Source organism: Homalodisca vitripennis, chromosome 5 (genome assembly GCF_021130785.1).
Source record: "Homalodisca vitripennis isolate AUS2020 chromosome 5, UT_GWSS_2.1, whole genome shotgun sequence".
Lineage (NCBI taxonomy): Eukaryota > Metazoa > Arthropoda > Insecta > Hemiptera > Cicadellidae > Homalodisca > Homalodisca vitripennis.
In genome coordinates, this window is record NC_060211.1 from 89,426,119 (window position 1) to 89,448,158 (window position 22,040).

Consider the following 22,040-nt stretch of genomic DNA (forward strand, 5'->3'; position numbering starts at 1 on the left):
AGCTTCAAGTTCCGTCGGTCAGTCTAAATGAACGATGTGCAGATCCCATCTCCAGTATGTTAAATGTTGCTAGCTCCTTTAACATTACAATATTGTATATTTTATTAACTGGATTAATGATGAATGACTTATGAGATCTTTTTTTAAAGTATTATTATCAAGATTAAAGTAAAATATCTAAAGTAAATAAGTAAAATCTGAGTATTTAACGTTAACGATACATGTATATTTCCTAGGTGAATACTATTTGAAAATATATAAATGTGAATATACCAACCTAGTAGCCTATAATGCTAAAAAGATATGTCAACACTTTTAAGCAAAGAGTTTTTAATTATCTAATAATTTGTTTTCAATTTATATATTCCTAGAGTGCAGTAAATATATACCAGACATTGCCAAGGGGTCATGAAACATGAAATTCATGAAAATGTTTTATTAGTTACATTGTTTTCATAAGCATTAAACTCCTTATTGTATGAGAACTTTCGTGTAAACTTTACTTCATTTTAAGAATCCAGTAGTACTTTTACATATTTTTAATCACTTACTTGGTAACTAAACGTTAAAATAATACATTGTTATTTATTAAATAACTATACATGAAATGACTATTACAAATATTGACCTTAACTCTTCATTATGAGGTCAGATTCTGACAAGGACGATGTACGAGCATTTTATGAAACCAAATAAAATTACTGCCTCTTTAATTAGGATGATTAACATCGTTGGAACTCTTCCGACTAACATCGATTATTTATGGCCATTACTCATTTCATTCATTATGTATACCTGTACATGTGACGTAAGAAAAACTGCAAAAGTAAAATTACAGGATTCCTAGATGGTAGTCACTCCGGATTGGTGGATTTTAGTTAATGCGAATTCCACTAACCGGAGAATAATTTAAAGAATATTTTTCCATTGATAATAAAATTGTGTTATTTTACACGTGGAGATCACAGAAAACAATAAAGTTGTGAGCACTGTAACCGACGGGTTAATGTAGTAGCTAAAAGCAATTGTAATACAGCTGTAATATCCGTATCGGGGAGTAGCGGTGATCAAAAAACAAGTGAGGAGATGAAATGGGATTTACGGTGCAATCATTATTGACCTATGACTCGTGAAGTTGTATTACGACATTCAGTTGTAATGTTTACAGAAGTTCTATCGCAGGGAAAAAACTATTATATTACTTCATAAAATTTGAACCCACTATTTATTTACTTAACAATCAGGCTTCTCACTTTGCGGTGGTGAGAAATTTAGTTACGTCTGTCTGTTCATCTATCTGTATGTTCCCACAATTTCTTAAAATCGTAATGACCTATAGACTTTAACATGAAGCTTAAATTATATACAAGTAATACTGAATTAAATGTTGGAACATGTCATCCTATGGGATTGTGCTGAACTTTAGCGATTATTTTTACATTGGTCTAATCGGTAATTATGATGGAGACAAGGAAATATCAGAATTTTTAAACAAACAAAATGCAGTCATATAGAACCTATATCATTATGAAGCTACAGATTTTAAATTTTGATTTACACGAAAAATGGTGTATTGTACTCGTAATAAATTATTAAATTGTTAATTTAGTTGCACAGAAAATATGAACTAACTAACTAGAGCTTAAGAACTATTACCAGAGTTCCTTTCATAAATATATGCTAAGCAATATCGTTTATTACTTTAACAAGTGCTTTCATACAGAATATGAATCTTTGTCAAAGTAGGACCAGGCAATTATTATGATAATTTGTATTAGTGCCTACAGACTTAATGTGTGGTACACGAAACTTACTACCCGAACATGTATATGACATTTAAGAATTAGGTGAATCGTTGTTGGCTTTTAGTTATTGCCAACTCTGGGACAATACATGGTTTTGCAAATAATGTAGTTATCTATAATATGGCATGAAGTGTAATATGCAGTGATCATATAACTTATTGCTTAAGTATTTACGTTAAAATAGAAATTCAGATTGCAATGTACATTAAATATTTTAGAGTGAAACATTTTTATTCTAAGCATACTGTAATGGAACATACGCATAATAAGCGTAGTTAATTGTATCAAAATATTTATTTTAACTATATATTTCGACTTATTTAGAGTGAAAATATAGTATTACATTCACCACAAGTGTATATAATTATAGTAGATTATCTTTCGTGTCCATTAATTTTTCTCAAAATCCGTAATACATTGAAAAAATGAAATAATATACAACTACAGATTGAATTTCCATTTCGTAAAACATATTTATTTTAAATCAAGTAATTCTAAGTTCTAATAATTTTATTGTTGATTGAACATTTTGTTTTAAGATACCTGATAATAGCTTCAATTCTGTAACAAAGTATGAATAAACTAATCCGAAGCATGTTTTCAAGCGATGCCGTAATGTAATCCTAAACACATTTGGAATTAACGTTGGCTTTGCACATAATTAAACTGCCGCTGTTCGGAGGGAAAAGGGATTAACGTATTTATTTATGTTCATTGTAGAGGTTTATAGCACCATGTTACTATCTAAGCGTGAATAAATTTAACATGACTCACTAAAGTTAATAAAATGAATTTTAAAGTAATTTCCAAATTTTGTAAAACTTTAAAGTATTTGTAATTTAAATATTTTTGTAAATTACATGATTATGGAAATATGAAAAGAATGATTTAGATTCTGGAATTTATTTCCGCTATAGTAAAGTTTAATACACTGGGCCCTACCGGAGATTCAAGACTCTAGAGACGTGTACGAAGCTAAAATGTATAATGTCATGAAATAAATTTATGCCGTATCTCTTGTAACTATCATTTGATCCAGTAAGTGAAATATTTTAAATATTTAAGCATAGGTTAATTTTGGAAGAATTTTTTAGTTATTTTGATAGAAATTCCTCCTTATATACAGCAATACTAAAGTAAGTAAGTATAGTACTACAGCCAATATAGAGACCAATTTCTTTATTTATATTAGCCGTAAATACTAAAAGCAGTGGTCAGTAATATTTTAGAGCTGTTTCCTTAATAATTTATGATTCTTAAAATGGTATAAATAAATAAATAACAAAATTTAACTTGAAACTTGTATTTCGTAAAACAACCCCCATTCAGCTGTTGTGAGAAGACTTAGTTATTTCTGTCCCATTTCAGACTAACTACTCTTGTTACAGGTGGAAAGAACGTCAGACAAGCAAAGCGGTCTCAGACTAAGATGAAAAAAACGTGACTGCTCCTCATTGAGTCGATTTCAAGAAATCCTTTCTTTGCAGGGTCTTTTTGAATCCACAAATGAGTATTTCTAGTTCCTAAACCACCTTCATTTCATATTCACAACTATGTATGACGTACAAAAATTAAATGAGAATTAAAAAATCCTTTAAGTATAATTTTTAATATCAATATTACAAACAGAACAGATTAAATCAACACATACAAGTAAAACAATATTCACAAATAATAAAAGTATGGCTATCTTTACATTAAAGTCCATTCTTAATTTTAAAAAAGAGTCAGCCCGTTGTGAATGTTATTATTTGAAAGTAGTAACGTCTTGTGTATTGTATCAGTTAAAAGTCATAAAATTTTATATAGACGTGATAAATGATCTCAATAGCTAAATGGCATTGGAAAGTAAGGGCATAGAGTGAGCTGTGTTAGGCTTACAGAATGCCATTGAAGAACTTATATCGAGGATACGAGATAATATTGTGAGCTGGAGGTCCGCAAAGTATTAACAAATTTTATGATATTAAAGGAATCATGTGCACAACGAAACGGTTCGAGAGTGTCTTGGTGTGTGTGTGTGTGTGTGTGTGTGTGTGTGTGTGTGTGTGTGTGTGTGTGTGTGTTTCATTTCCTAAACGCTAGTCATTTAAAACAAGTCCTCACACCTTTAAAATCTTATGAATCTCGGTTGAATTATCTACATTTAAAAACCAAGAATATTCAAGTTCAAGTTCAAAAGATCTTTATTCAGAGAATAACAAAGTTGAATACATGCAAAAAATTAACGGTACATGAAGTTTATACATCTATCGTTACATGCATTTGTAACCGTACATTCCCAATGCCCCTATAATGGCGCGTGCGGGAAGTAAAGTTGGCTTACTAAAGTACATTGCTTATTTTTACAGTCATTGCTTTACTTTTAGTTAGTTATTTCTGATCTTCTCCATGCACAAGTTATTTAACATTATTCCAATTAAACGCTAAAAATATATATTTAAGACAAATGCATTCTTCCAGTATATAAATATGTTTGGATATAATATGTTTAAATTTTACTATAGTAAATTTATTATGACATAAATTAATTGATTGAGCCCACGATGTTCTCCAATTTGCTACTGCTAACAACACGCACAAATACATACTATCTATCAATAACATTGTTTGTATATATGCATGTAAATCTACATACATATAGGCCACACACCTACATACACACATATGTATATAAATAACAAGAGATAAATAACATGATATAACAATATAAGCAAGTAACAAGGTATAAACATAGAAACAAATCAACAATTAACAACAATAAATTAACATAACATCAATAACAGTACATATAATTTTATAAATAAATATATGAACAACAAAGACAGAAAACAGGTCAAATTCCAGACTTACTCCAGATACGAACTTTATACATTTTCCTTTATAAATGTTAAACATTTCATCTTAAATTTAGGCTTTCGTTCGAAAAATGTGTGTGTGTGTGTGTGTGTGTGTGTGTGTGTGTGTGTGTGTGTGTGTGTGTGTGTGTGTGTGTGTGTGTGTGTGTGTGTGTGTGAGAGAGAGAGAGAGAGAGAGAGAGACCTATAGATTCGCATTTGTAACATGTTCTAATAAAGAGGCTATTTAAGTTATGCTATTCTTAAATAGATTTCAAGTTGAAGATTTTTTTACTAATGTAGGTTTCTTAACTTTTACATTTTATCAAATCGGCCCAAGAAGGCGAACTTAAATTTTGTACCATAATGTGTTGCATTCGAGCCAGAGTTATGAGAGGAAATTTTTTTTTTTCCCTCTAATCTCGTTGAAAATTATATGTACCGTACTTAATGCACGTGTATTTCTGTTTAAAAATAACCATAGGATTTCAAGGTAATACGCATTTATCTACATAATATAATTATTATTTTTATTCTTAATCCAGATACTAAAGAAATAGTTACTATTTCTAACTATCAATTTAAAAAATATTATAAAACAAACATTACTTCTCTTTTGACCGTTTGTATTTGTGTCACTAAACAAATGTCCAAAAGATCCTGTTACATAGAAAAGTAATGCATCATCTAAAACATTTGTTGTATTGAAATAATCGTAGATCCCACTGCATATAATTTTCCTTGTTATAAGAACCAAAATTCAGTAAGTAAAGGATAAAAATAAAAGGAAAAATGTATTTAATTATATCAAAAGGTAATAAATGATTAGTAAATATTTTAAATGAACGCGATAGTTTAATTGATACTTAAATTAGAGAGCAGACAGAAGCCACGGAAAATTCTAAAAGGTTGCCATTAAAAAGTATTCAATAGGAGTGTAAGAGGGTCTTTAAAGCGTTTTAATGGCTGGCTGAGTTTGATTCTAGTACTTGTTTGGTATGGTGCACGTTTAATGTAACTGCCTCTCTAGTTTTGTTCATTTGGTACGTTTTTAAATTTAGATATTTGGGTCCATATTGTAAGACCAATATTACCGCTTGTATTTAAATATTGCGCAAATTATCACGTTTTTTAAAATACACATGTACACTTTCTTACTAGACACTGGGATGACAGTGTGATAATATTAAGAGTGTAACTTGGATCTCGTAGAAGGGATGGTAAAAGAGGGTTTATATTTATAAAAATAATTCATAGCTTACATTTGTTATTCCTCAGTAAAATACTTTTATTTTTTACGAAACAACACTAAGGTATATAGTCAATTTCACACAGATGAGGTGTTATAAATGGCTACCATGTACTTCTTGATTAAATAAAGCTTAGAGTCAAAACCACGTCTTACATTACGTTAGATTTGAGGTGTGATAAGTTGGTAGGTGTCTTCGATCCTTGTTTCTTATTCATCGAGGTTTCCGGATTTTGTCATAAACTTTACTTTAAAAAAATGTCAATTAGAAAAAAAACTAAAAGTTAAAGTTCAGGTGAATGTGCCGGCCACTCTATCATAGCCCTATGTCGACCAATCCATATGTCGGGTACCGTTTCGCCCAAAAATAGTCGGACAAGTACATTATAGTATGGTGGAGCATCATCCTGTTCAAATACAGACTCGCATCACCTTGCACTAATTCATTTATTACTGGAACAATTCCGTTTAGTGACATGCCCATGTATTTAACAATATTTGTTACCATCAATACAAAATGGCCCACCTCGATGAAGTAAGGGCAAGGATCGAAGACACCTGCTACCTTAGCACACCTGAAATATTGCAAAATTTTAGACCTGATTAGTTTATCATTGGCATGTTTATATGAATACTGCATTAGAATATATATTTACAGACAACACTGAATAATTACTGAGCTATTACAAACTCACGTGTTTTTGTATAACATGTTTGTCTTGTAATGCAAAACAGGACAATTTTATGGGCCGTGGGAGATAATGATAGTGTGTATACGATGCATTAAGAACATGAAATATTTGTATGATACTGGGGTACACGAAATGGTAAAGCGGTTGTTTAATAGGCTCGATGGGTAAATACCAGACATTAGCTCTATCTGTGGCAGCTTTAATTATACTTAGCTTGTTGATAGATTCAGTGAATGGTGATGTAATTCAGCAATCTCGGTCAAGAGAGGAAATGAGTTTCAAACTTCTCGTTCACTGATTGAATTGACTCGCACAGCGATTCTTCTAAACCTAACTTTGGTGTAGCATTCAAACCAATTTAAATGTTAGTACATAGAACAACGTAAGTAGATTAGTCTGGTTAGTGTAATTAGTTAACACTAATAAAATATCAATGACCATGAAATTGGTGCTTATGTAAATTATGTACAAAGCTCATTAATTTAAAAACCCACAATACTACCCAAGATAGTGTTTCAGTGCAGGTTTTACGTTTTTGAGTATGGGAAAGTGAAGATTTGTTAGGTAGACAATAAAATTGTAGATATATTCAGAGTGCATTAAAACTAAACAATTTAAAAATGAGATGTTTTATATTTTACACGACTTAAGCGTTTGCTCATTGTTCAGGCATGCTCGTGTTAGAGTAAGGAAACTTTGCGTATTAACAAAGTAACAATAGAAAATAACGAAAGAATAAGTCTTCATCGTTAAGAAATTATATAAGGTGTTTTGCTAATAGAAATTTTACCTTCTATGATATACATCTTACAAGTTATATATTTTATTTCACAATGAGAACTAAGAAACTCTTACAAGTAAGTAAATTTTTTTATGTTTAAATATTTAAATAACCAGAAAAAATTAATATTTTAAAAGTGTAGTACCCAGTAAACCATTAACATCAGAATAATCTAAGCAAGGTTGGGTATCTATTCACAGATATTTAACTATTAAATACGAAAAAGATACGGTTAGAAAAACCTGAAGTATTGTAAGAATAATTGAAGTCAATACACCCTGAAAACCTTATTTGTTGAATTACTCAGTTAACTTTGAAAACCGCGAGTAATTAACGTTAATGCAAAAGCTACTTTTTCTTAGTGCTGTAAGCAAGTGACTTAAGATTATAATCTGCGGGTAAATATTGTGGATACACTAATATGTGTACTATTCTTGATATTAGGAACTTCATTTCGGTTTCCGCTTAGTGCGGTGATTCCAGTCTGTCTGAAGAGATCGAAAAAATTCGATGACCAAGACTTCAAAGAGTACTCAGCATCGACCTCAGAAGTAATGCATACTTCAGCATCCTAAAACTTTTACGACGGATTGGAGAAGATATTTCTGTTATGTTCAGCTAAGATAGAACACGGCAGATGTGAGAATTGCCAGTTTTTTCAAATCACTGACAAAATTTGTCCTATACCTTAGCTTTTTTGCTAAATTGAAGTTTTTTGTTTGTTTTCAATTGAGGTTTATGTAACAACTAAACTACGATTCACGTAGTATTGAGTTACATAATACGTAATAATTATATACTAAATATACTGTATTCCGCTCATTTGAGGAGGTGAGGACCTATTTGTAATGACCAGCGTTTATAAAATGAAAATATACACGTACATAAAATTACCAAACGGAACACCAAATATTGATAGTTTCCCTTTATTATTTTTATATTATTTTAAAATTCACTATATAACTCCGTGAAACCGAGGACTTCCATAAAGTAATTTTATAATTTTTGTATATAAATTGTAACTAGAACCAATAGTTAACGTAATAAGTAAAACGCTACTACAAATTGCCGGCTTGAACTCTCTGGATTTGTTGGCCAGAGATGAGTCCTATATTCTGCACACGTTTTACCGCCAATGCCAATACACAAAATATCTGCACTCTTTATCGTTTCATTAATTTACAATTCTTTACACATAAATTCACAGTCACCTTTTCACGTATGTTATTATTTATGGATATACATTATCTTCAGCAAATATACTACAGTACATTATTTTTAGTTGAATGTAGATTAAAATATTAGTTAATAATCCACTATAAGTATAAATACATTAATTATTAATCACTTAAAACGAAATTCAATATTAAAATAAGATTGTTTGATCAATAATTTATATTTCTTAGTTAAAATCTGAAACCATATAAGTATAAACTAGAATAAGATTGAAGTGGGAGAATATATTAAAACAAAATTTTCATCAGACGACTGGAAATTTTCATGTTAAACGTGCAACTGGAAAAATAAAATTAATGTCGTATTTGAAATATGTGGAAGAGTTTTAATATGCTGGTCCTAATTTAATATTTAAACAAGCTATTCAAATTATCACGTAAAAATAACATAATGTATTATTGTTTAACTGACGTGTTGGTTAACTAAGTTTTGATAAGTAAGTATTTTATTTTGCCAAACACGGGGCATCGAGGCAGTGTTATTATAAAACTTACAAAAAGATTTGTAATCACAACATTTATGAAACACATTATATTTTATACTACCGGGTTGTTGTACAGACAGTTAGGTTTCATGCACTTATGCCCAAGGTGAACAAGCAAGTTGTACTGACATGAATGTTGTGCTTTGCCTGTTGTTAAAAAATTACAAATACCAAGATAAGATTTTTTCAATTTACTAACTGCATTATCCACTGATACATTTCTCTGAACGTAGAATATTTATTAAAACTAACGTACCAAAACTACTGTATATGTTTACGGTAATCCTTTATGAGGAGTTATGATGTATGAAATGCAATATTTTTCTATTTTAGTTAAAATAAAAATTATTACCTACAGACTATTTGACATATCTCTTTCAGAAACGAACTGTTGTAGGTGGTAAACTATAGATATGGATAGTATATACAAATAAACCAGTCTGTGAATAAATGGAGTAGGACGACCACATGGCGACAACCATGTCCTTGTTGTGTGTGCGTCAGCTGGTGTAACAACTGGTGTGGCTGTAGATATACAACTTGTGGGTGTCAATTTATATTCAGGACCATCTGTTGGTTTATCCTTGTCATTGATTGCATTTCCATATTTTTGTCAGTGTTGCGTGGGGAATATTTATATTTTAAAACATTTAAGCACAAATTACTTCAAACAGAACTTCAATCACTTATAAGCTATTATACTAATCTACTGTAATGACTTATAGAAACGGTTTTAGTGTGATTTTATAGGGAAATTGACAAATGGATTACTTCAGAATAGTCAACAAAGATAGGTGTAACTTTCCTTTGTTATATGGAACACATTTTATTAAACTCGATGAAAGAAAGTAAGAATTTAATAATTTGTTGTGCATCTTCCTTAGTTATATCGTAAATTTAGTTGTTAACTCTGCTATTGTTAGTGGTAGTTTGGCCTCGGTAAATGTCACACATATGGCAATTCCAAATACATAATCTACTGTAAAAGATATTGTTGAGAAGATCCACAACGTTGATGAGTAGGGTTACGGAGAGTGCAGTTTTTACTGCATTATTTCCCCCCTTGTAAATGTTTGGAATTACGAAATTTTATAAAATATACCAAACCATATCTATAAACTATACGAGTTTTTTATTGATGATCCGCTTCAAAATATGTGCCTTAAACCGTGCTCAACGTACAACCTAGTTATTAGGCTATTACAAACATACTCAAAGTTTTATGAGAGTTCTTACTGTCCATAAGTGTGTAGTCATGTTAGTTGACTTTACTATTGATGTTAAACGTTCGTGCATCCCCAAAGGTGCTTGTAAGTATCAAGAGTTCATAATCTAAGTTGTTTGGTGTAACTATGTCGAACTTTACTTCCATACAAAAATCTATTTTTCAATTAACAATATTACCTCCAAACATGTGTTTTCAAAGGAAGAAAACACCTTTACGCCGTTTCTAGAAGTTAAGGGTAAATAACACAAAAATAGTAATCTTTAGGGATAATGCCTATGACATGCACATTTCAACACAATGTATGCTTGATATATTTTAGTAAGACTTTGAGGTTTACAGCTTATCCCTTTATGAGTACTAATGTTTCTGGTGTGCATAGTTTTGGTTCTTTGGTTCTTACGTGGTTTTTTTAGCTGACATTTTCTAGGTGGCATTACCATGTAGGGGTTATTTGGCCATAATTTTTGCTAGTTCCGTGGTAGTACTATATACTAGTATAGTATACTAGTATATATATATATATATATATATATATATATATATATATATATATATATACATGTTTATGATGAACAACATTAAAGTTAACTAAGATCAATATGTCTTAAAGCTTAATTACTATAAAATTTAATATTCAATTCTAAATAAACTTGTCTCTTTGTTTTAATTAAGGAAATCACAGAGGCTGACAAGTATATGGTATATCAGGACATATATACGATATCGTAACTACAGTTTACGACTGTGCCTTCGTAACTCTAGTTTCACGATCCATCAGTCAGCATCAATACATGATATGGAGATCTCATCTCCGAGGCTGTTGAGTGTTGTTGGCTGCTTTATTAATTTATTACTGATATTTTATTCTTTGGATTAGTTCTCAAGATGTATTTCATTAGTTTTCTGTTGTTAAAACTTGAGTGTATAATTCTCTCTACATAAAAATTTCGCAGCAAGAAAATAAATGTACATTTCTTTTTATGGATATGATTAAAAATATAAAATTCGTGAACATAATAAAATATTATAACTTCAAATATATATATATATATATATATATATATATATATATATATATATATATATATATAAATTTGTACTTTTTGTGATTCAATGTTTATTGAAATTAAATTCGGGTATTGCCCTTTATACAAATTAAATTTATTACTGTAAAAAAGTCATTTGATAGGTATTTGGTCTTCCAATGTCACATGTTAGGTTGGTTATTTAAACGCATATGTGAAAGATATGGCCAAATACAAAATAATTAAATGTAACATCGAAAGTAAGGGCTCTGTGGTGTAATGGTAGCATATTCACTCGGTAAGTGAGAGATCCGGGATCGAGTCCCGGCGGAGAAAGTACTTTATGTATTCAACGATTATTGAAATTATATATATATATATATATATATATATATATATATATATATATATATATATCAATATTCATAAGCAAATAGTTTATAATTCTTAAATCAATAATAATTACAGTGTTCAGGATTAAAACCTTAAACAAGTTTTTAATCATAAAATTCAACCGAATTAGAAATTAGAAATAAATTAGAAAAATTAATAATAAATTCGTATAAATATTTGACATACTGAGAGAGAACGGAATGTATGTGTTACTTTTGCCTTAAAACTTGTGTTAGGCTTTAACCATTACATTTGTGTCATTTTAAAATCAGTTACAAATGTACGATATTTACCTGACTTTTTGAATCAAATTATATCCAAGAAACACTTTTAAATCTTTATAGCTAGAACATTTATTTACAATTAAAAAAAAAAGTCACTAAATATGTTTTGGCACTGCAAAAGTTATCAATTTTAAATACAGTGTTTTAAATAAAGTTAGACATTATCCATGTCAAGTAAACGTTTTATTACTTTATAAATATTAATGAATTATTTCAAATCATCTAAAATTGGAACTATTATAAAAGCCAATTATTAAGAAAACCATTAGTAAAATAATTGGTTCATATGTTTACATAATATATAGTTGTTAATTGACTGACTATAATTTAAAATTTACTGCGAGGTGAGATCTAACCGAAACTATTGTTTTTGTAGTTAATTTTGGTTAGGATAGAAACCAAGTAGTTTGGTTACCAGACAGAAATATTTCCGAAACTGTAAAAATTATTAATTACCACAGAAATATAATGGTATTTATCTGTCCCAGAGATTTTTTATACAAAGTAAGACTAGCGGCATTCATAATTGAGCAAACTACGACAAATTGTTCACTGACCGAGACTAACAGAGCTAGACAGTTGAACATCGCCGTGGTTTACTGCCAAACTTACATAACAATAATAGGATTACAATTTTGTAAAGATTAGGAGCCTAAATTTTAACCATTCTCAATATATAAGAGTTTTTAGTTAATGTTAACTCTTGCCAATTATAAATTAATATTAAACCATCCTAAAAATAAATTAATTCAACTATTATATTTTAAAATATAGCCATATTTTATAATTCTCCGGTTTATAGATTTCAAATTGTTTTTTCAAAATATTTATGTTTTTTCACTGGTTTCTCATAATGTGATATAGCGGTTGCTAAGGTTGTTAATAACAGTCGTAAGTTTTTAAGTAGCAAAATAAAGCACTGGATTGATAGAAACTTTATATAAAGAATGAAAGATTTTATTTATTAAAATCCATGCTCGCGAAGTCATATTACAAGATGTGGTGATGTTTATTATCAAAATAATACTTTTATCGCTAGGTGATTTCTTTTATCCCTTGTTAAAATTAAATTTTAATACCGGACCTTAGAATGTTATTATAGCTATAAAATCTAAGAAATAAATACGACAGGCTACGATGTTTGGCATGCAAGTCTCGTTACTAAATTGAAAAGATCTACCGGACCTGTTAATTCTACAAAAACAATTTCAGGTTAGTATCACTTCCAATGTTAGGTACTAGTCACCCTACTAGTTCTGAGAAGGACTCAACTATGAATAATTACTTTCAAGTAATACAAAATTAGTAATAATACATTTTATTAAAAATGATATATTTTCAAATTAGGCTAACATGTGTTGATTACCGGGACAGAGGTTGAGATTTTTCAATACCGTCTTAACTCATTCTATTGATGTACTGAGGTCTTTTTGTAAAATTCAGATACACACTGAATTGTGAAAATTTCTTGCGATTATTTAATCTGAAAAAATAGACTGTTTAAGAAATAAGTTATTTATAGCTATTTTTGTTTTAAATTAAAAAAATAAGCACTAAAACCCATTTACTGTTTAATATATCTTTGACCGCTAAACTTTTTAAAGAAAGTCTGATTTAGTTTCAATAAATATTTATATTTGAATTTTGTGCTGGAACTTAAATGTATTTGAAAATTTTTACACTGCTTATGCAACAATTATGTAGCATTAGCTTTAAACATTACTTTTTACAGGTTGGTCTCGACATGAATAGAAATACCAATGCTCGTAAGTAAAAATGTGTTGAAATTTTATCTGCTGTAAGACAAACTAAACAAGATTTATTTATGTTTTTCTAACCGCTTTCAATAATTTATGGTTTTTCTCGGAGTTTAAGACTTTATGTTTGACAAAATAAAGTTCACCAGTTGTTGACGTATATTTACGACATGTCGAAAGAGCCGACATCAATACAAATGACCACGTGTCGTGACCTCTCACAGTCTCTAGTGCACACCAACACACACACCAGGGCGAATACAGCTAACCATTTCATTAAAGATGAAATAGTGGGCATGAATGTTCGAATTCATGTTGTGATATGAGTTCGTATTTGTTTCAAAGTAACTTATTATGTTTAATTTTTCATCTATTGGTGTAGTTGCAACGCTTCAAAAATAAATTCATATAATGTATGTACTGTACATATTATAAGAGTTTTATATTAGAAAGTAACAAACAGAATCTGTGGATTTTATTTGATGCAAGTTGAACTAACTAAAGCATAATTTAACAAATAATTATCAATTATAATACGAAGTAGTAGTTGTATAAAATTTTTTGCTATAATATACTAAATAAAATGTTTTTCCATAGAGATAGATCACAGGAAACAATAAGTACATGAAAACTGTATCAGTGAGGTTAATCTAGTGGCTAAAGCCAATAATACTAGAGCTGTAATATCCGTATCGGAGGGTTGTGGTGATCAAAAAAAACAAGTCAGGAGATGAAATTGGCTTTACGGTGCAGTGACGGTTGACCAATGGCTCGTGAAGTCGTGTTACGAGATGGAGTTGTGATGTTTACAATTCTATGGCTGGAAAAACACACACTGTACGCTCACTAGCTCCCGTAGTTGACGGAACGTTAGTGAAACGGATCACTCATGCTGCTGGAAAATGCTCATTTATATCTGTCCGCCCTTCAACACGATATATTAAACAATAATTATTGGCCTATAGACTTGTAATTTTTCATGAAGCTTTGTTTATATATAAGCAACACTGAGTTTGATGGTATGCAACTCACTGCATGGTTTTGGCTGTTGGTGAATATGTTTTTGTTCCTCTTATTGGTAACTATGATGTTACCGGGGAAATGCCAGAGTAAATAAATTTGTAAACAATCAAAATAGCCATATTAGATTTCTCACATTTTTATTCACACAAAAAATAGAAAAAATAGTTAAAAATCAATATAAAAAATGTATGTAAAGATTTAATTTCAACGTAATCATGTAACAACATATAACATGTCGAGAATGAATGTATCTGTTGAACATTCAAACTAAAACTTTGCATAACAACTCATTTAAACATATATAAGGATTTTTATAATAGTTCATGTCCAACCTTGGAATTTTACGGAACATCATTGATAAATATCACTCAGTAGACTACCATAATTCTCTTGTGTCTGCCATGGGGATTTATAACTGTTGTCTGTCTATCTGTCAGCAGGACATCTGGAAACTGAAATGAGCTTTGGTATACTCCTAACGTATTATTAATTTTTCCTTATAAAAATAAATATTAACGTAAGATTTATTACGAAGGTTCCAGTTATAAATATTGCTAAACAATATTGCGTATTATTTTAATAAACCAATGCATGCAATCTCTTTGATTGTGAACCTTTCTCATTACAGAAATGGGGAATGAATATGACTATATCGAGAGAGATTTCATCTGTAAACGATGCAAACTTAAATATTGTATGATAACTTATTTCTACATAAACAAGAATGAATTTTATGATAGTGCATGTCCAATAATGGATTTTTTTCGAGCGTCACTGATGCCTTTCATGCAGTAGACTGATATAATTTCTCTTCTGTCTGCCAAAACGATGAAACGTTTTATAATCTGTATGATATTCTGTTTGCCTATCTGTCTGCAGGAAATCTGGGCAGTAAAATTCTATAAAAGCTATGAAGCTATAGATTTTAAATTTTCAGTTCGCACACTAGATGTGGCCTACTCCTAACATGTTATCAAAATGTTAATTTGATTTCTTAGGAAAAAATGAACGAACTAACTACAACTTAAGAATTATTAACATAGTTCTTTCATAAGTATATGCTAACCAATATCACATATTACGTTAATTAGTCTATACATGCAATCACACTGTATGTGAATTCGTACCATATGAAGACCAGAAGATTATTGTGATAATTTTGTGTCAGTGCTTACAAACTTAATCTACTAAACTCGGAAGCATAAATAAATTAATTTGCAAATTAGAGCTACGAATAAAACTTGGTGAATATAATAACCATCAAAACTAAATATAACAAACAAGTGTAATATTGTTCTTCATGTTTTAATAATTAGGAACCAGGCAGATAAGAGAAACACTATAACTTTATTTTTGGTTATTAAATTTTTGGAACTTTTCGGGTCAATGTAAACATGTTTAACTGTATTCTCTAAATAGCCAAGCAAATTTTCCCTGTAGTTTGTCAAGAGAAAATTAAAAGTGAGTTTCAAAGTGATATTTGAAAATTCCAGTCGGTTTAATATTTAAGAGCTTACCCATTTCTAAAATTTTAAGTATTTATAACTTTAGGATTTCCTTTACTAATGTTAATTTGTAGTTTTCGTGCCAATACACGACACTATATGGTTTTCCTAAATAATCAAATTATCTATAGGAAACCATAAGATTTAAAATAAAAAAGTAATGAATTCTTTAACCTTTACTAGTAACCTAAAATTTTGATCACAATATATTGTAGAGTGTTTTTAAATATGTAACATATGAGTAGTAAATGGAAAGTAATGTACAAAAACATTTAATTTAGAATATTATTTTGACAACTTTATACGTATAATATAATATCAAGATCACCAGAAGTGTAGTATATTGTAAGATTAAATATAATAATGGGAATTTTGTGTGTGTTAATTTTGTTTCTTTAATTTATAATATATTGAGACCAAACTAAATACTTGTCAATACTAGGTTTAACTCCCATTTTGCAAAATATATTGACGTACAGTAAAATCCTTATAAGCCCTCATTGTAAAATTTTATAAAAAAATTTGAAACACCTTATAGTAGCCTTAATATTGTAACTACATATGAATAAACTATCGCTAAAACGAAATTGTTACACCAAACATGTTTGAAAGCGTTCACGTTTTGCAATTCTAAATACATTTGGAATAAACGGCGGCTTAGTACATAATTAAACTTGCACTGTTTAGAGAGTAAAAAGTGACAAACGTTTCATGTTTATTGTGCAGATTCATAGAGACCAGTTTACTAAATTTAACATAAGTTTCTAAGCTGTTAAAAACATTACACACATTTTTATTTGTAATCTAGTTCCGATCATTGTAAATACTCGTATAATTATGGCATATAGTGTAAAATTATTGAAACTCTCCAATTTTTTGTCGCTACAGTACAGCGTAATGTAGGTCCTATCTGAGAATCAACTATCTAAAGACATTTATTATGTTAGAAGAATCTCATATCATGAAATACACCTTCAAATCTTCCAGGAATTTATATATCTTTAACAGCATTAAGTTAATTTTTGGATGACAATGTTTAAATTTTTTTATGCAAGTTTCCTTATTTGCAAAATTTAATGCTATTTTCTATGTTTATAATTCTAAGCTAAATTACTTGATGAGATATTTTCACTATTTCTACCAAACACAGTTACACACTGTGTCTCTAGTTTTTACTCATTGAAGATATACAATGGGATATCTATTGGGCGGAACTTTATAAGTATTTGTTAATTAACTGACAAAACCTTTTATAATAGCTTATGGTGACCCTAGAGATTATTATAATATATTAGTATTTCTATAATAGTATAATATAACTATTGTAATATATTATATGTCAATAGTCAAACATCTGAAATATTTTTTCCTATTTTAGGCCTGATCACTTTTAAACCACTACTCTTTTACCTTGAACATTTATTGCTTTCATTTTGTTAAAGCGCGTTTTTTCTGCTTATCTATCTACTAAATTTGTTACGTTGAAATTGGTATTTCAAGAATATTGTTGTTTTTTATCAATATAGACGGAGACAAAAATTTTACATTTTTATATAAATCAAATTTTAGGAAGTGGGAGAACGGTTTTGAATTTTATTTCAGATTGAACTACATATTATTATTGACCTTAAATAAAGCTTTGGGCAGTATTTTCCAGAATCGTTTCCTTACTGATTTATTATTATTAACATGGTTTAAATAAGTATGAATTTCATTATTTTAGTGTAAATATAATGTATTTACTTTGAACTACATGGTGACATCACAATACACATATGGTTACATAATGTGTGATTATTATTTGAAATTAAGCTCAATACTATTTAGCAGCTTTTGATAAGAAACAGTTTTAGTGCTTAAGTTGAAACTTTAGTTCTGTATTCTGCCAAACCACCCCCGTCAGCCTCTGTGAGAAGTTCAGTTATTTTGGTCCTATTTCAGACTAACTATTCTTGTTAAAGTTGGAAAAGAAACCCTTTCTTTACAGGGACGTTTTAAGTTCATAAATGAGAAGTTTCAGTTCCTAAATAGCTTTCATTTATATTTCCAGTTTTGTTTCATTGGTAGTAATTAAACTGAGAACTAGAAAATTTTGAACTTGTTAGGTTTTCATATTTAGTTATAATAATTAATCAAATTTTACGCATTAATATAGTCTTTTTACTAATAACCAGAATTGTATGTTATTTAGAACTGCTCTTTGCCCACCATCGTTCGATACCATTTTTATTATAAGCCATCTATTTCCACTTATCTTTGTACACACACACACACACACACACACACACACACACACACACACACACACACACACACACACACACACACACACACACACACACACACACACACGCACGCACACGCACGCACGCACGCACGCACGCACGCACGCACGCACGCACGCACACGCACACGCACACGCACACACGCACACGCGCACACACACACACACACACACACACACACACACACACACCTGCATTCCAAATCTATAGTGGTCTGATAGTCACGTGGTATGAGGTGACTTCTGTCGACCAATCAGGCGTCCAGGACGCCGGACAAGAAAAGCTCCCCAAGGCATCTCTCCAGTTCTTCTTAAGACTCCGTCTCGCTAGGTTGTACGTCAACACCAGCTTTAACCAAGTTCGGGCCGTGCCCCCTTGTCTTGTCTCTTGTGAATCGTAAGCCGTTCTATGGCAATTAACAGTCCCCTTGCCGGACATTATTTGGTTAACGAGCCAAAAGTAACTTTGTCTCAACGTTCGTGAGTGAACCGAAAACAGTGTCAAGTGAAGGTGGAATCTTCATGGTGTAATCTTCATCCATCAACAAGGACTCCCCCTGCTCAACGTTCCTTGGAAGCAACCCAGGTCGAACTACAATCAACCCAACTTCATGTGTGTCGAGGTGTCAGACAAAGGACGGTGCAAGGTAACAGTGTTTCATCATTCTTATCATGGTCCTTCGCAACTAAAGACAATTCTCTTCCCAACCAAGATTTAAAAATCCTCAACTAATTCGGAAATTTTTGGACATTTTAATAGAAAATGAAAATCATTTTAACACCTGTATTTTTGCTTTAATTGTGTGCCCTTTTTCTAATACTATGTTTTGTGATCTCATTTCGTATTTTTATTTTTCCCATTCGACTAATAGTTATTCTTAGAAAATCAACGTATGGGCTCCACCTGCTCATCTATCGAAGTATGAGTTTTTTAAATATTAGACATTTTACTGGTCCTTCGAATATAATTGCGGTCCGCCAAGCCGGATCTCCTAACATACCTTTTGGTCCTTCTGACCGGATCGAACATAAATTTTGGTCCTTCTGACCGGATCTAACAGAACTTTTGGTCCTTCTGACCGGATCTAACAGAACTGATGTTATTTTTATTGTTGTGTATTTTAACTGAGCGGTCACCTTACAATATATATATATATATATATATATATATAGATATTTAATATGATATTATTATTTGTAAATAGGCTCAGTAAATTTCAGCTCATATTACTAATTATGTTAAAAGATTCATTACTTGAGATTAAAGCTATGTGATACGTCAAACTTCCCCCTCAATCGTGGAGAGAAGTTATTTTCTGCCCCTTACAGTTCCACTACTCTTACTGGAAGTTGAAAGAACGACACACGAGCAAACCGGCCTCGACAACTAACGTGATAAATACTTAACTGCTCTCTTTGAGTCGATATTAGGAAGCCCTTTCTCTGCAAGGTCTGATTGAATCCACAAATGAGTAGTGTTAATTTATAAATACCTTTTATTTTTCTTAATTTTAATTATGTTTATAAGTAGAAAATATTTGTTATATGATGGTTTAAATCTTAATGTTACAAAGAGAACACATAAAATTAGTACTTAAAACCTTAAAATTATCTAAATTAAATTTGACGATAACTTTTCCCTTAATTGATCTTCTTCATCTTTAAAAAGAGTAGGCCTGTTGTGAATATCATTCCTCGTATATAGTAATGATATTTGTATTGTATTAGTATTTTTATGTGTATTGTAAAAGCATTAATGTTGATATAATGGTGACAAATAATTAATAGCAATAATAATCAGAGATTGGAAAGTTAGAGCATACTGTATCTGATTTAGAGATGTATTTTAAAACAATCACAGGGCTTTAGGGTAATATCGTATTATAAATGATTTGCTTTCAAAATACAATGAACCAAGGAATTGGGCTAAAATGTTGCAAGTGTTACTGAATATTATGAAAATGTATTCAGTCATAAAAAAAGAAAAAGGATCAACGGATTGGGGGAATATCTTCCAGTGAATATCACTTACCACAGAAATTTATGTTATGTCCTTAAAAATGATATTCCTTGATGTTTAGTTGTTCAACATAAAATTGCCTTCGAGGCCGCGGGAATACCATTATTTATAATATACTCATAAAGCACAAATTAGTGTACGCAACAGAACATATATGTAGCGGTTTGACACTGCAGTGGTAGTGAAATATTTTGGGAACGCACTGTATTGAAACATTCCCAACTGTTTTGCATTTATCAGATAATCTAATCTATTACACCAATGTACGCAGATACCTCATCCGATAGTGGTCAGCACTATTGCCATTGTTCAGGTTGCTATTAAATGTTTCACACGATTGTGTTGCAAATTTTCATGTTTGCGTGTTTTCTCAATCATGTAAAATCTACTGGACATATTGTAGTGGAATTCTACATGAATATTCTTAGGGTTCTCGGGTAACGTATAAGCCTATTCTCATTTCTAAATCTTTCCGGTCTACGCCCCTTTCTCTCTGTTGGATGGGATATTTGCCAAAACTCCGTCGTGGTCTTTTTAAAGTTCCATTAGACAAAGTCAATGTTATTTCTTGAAAGAACCTGTTACATGCAATCAAACGTTCTGCATAAATATTGTTTGAGACAAAAGAATCGTAAATTGATGTAATTTAAATACGAATTTAAATAGGTTTACATTTATAGTCTTGAAGGCATACAGTAAGTTTGATAATAACAAAAATTTTTCAGTATCGCACATAGCACAGTGTGTATCCTTATAAACAAGATATAAGTTTTAGTGAAAATCTGATATTAACTGTACGTTTTAGCAAACGTTAAAGTGCAATGCCTGGTCAATGCAGTAATGCAAATATCAGAGACAAAGTTACTATCTAATTTTACTATTAATGCTTAGACTGTTATAAAACCCATCTTAGTTATCTTTTGACAGCAGTAAGCTTCTCAGACCTGTATATATATTCTTTAATGGGGAAACAAGACAAAATCCACTATAGCATGTAAAATTTCTATTGGGATGTAGCCGACATAATCGATTGAGAACCTCATTTATTTAAATGGCTGCATATGATTAAATGGCAGACCAGCCAATGAGTCAAATATAAGTCAAGATTAGACCGCTGTGCTTGCCAATTCTGAAAAATCATCTAAAAAAATAGCCAAAAGTATCAAACAAATTAGACATTTGTAATAAACCAAAGCAGAGTCACAGTATGGTCTTAAGAAGTTCATCTAGAATGAACTAATAACAAAAAAGGCCCACTCCTGTTCCGTTCTTTTTTGACGCCATCTTGTTTTTGCCATGACTTTGCCATTTAATATTGGCCTCTGGATAGGGCGTAGGTGATTGGTCGGATAATGCAGACCTGTTGTAACCTGTTATTCTGTAGTTTAGTTTTAATAATTAGTGTTATGTTTTGTTTTTTATTAAGTGCATTTTTTA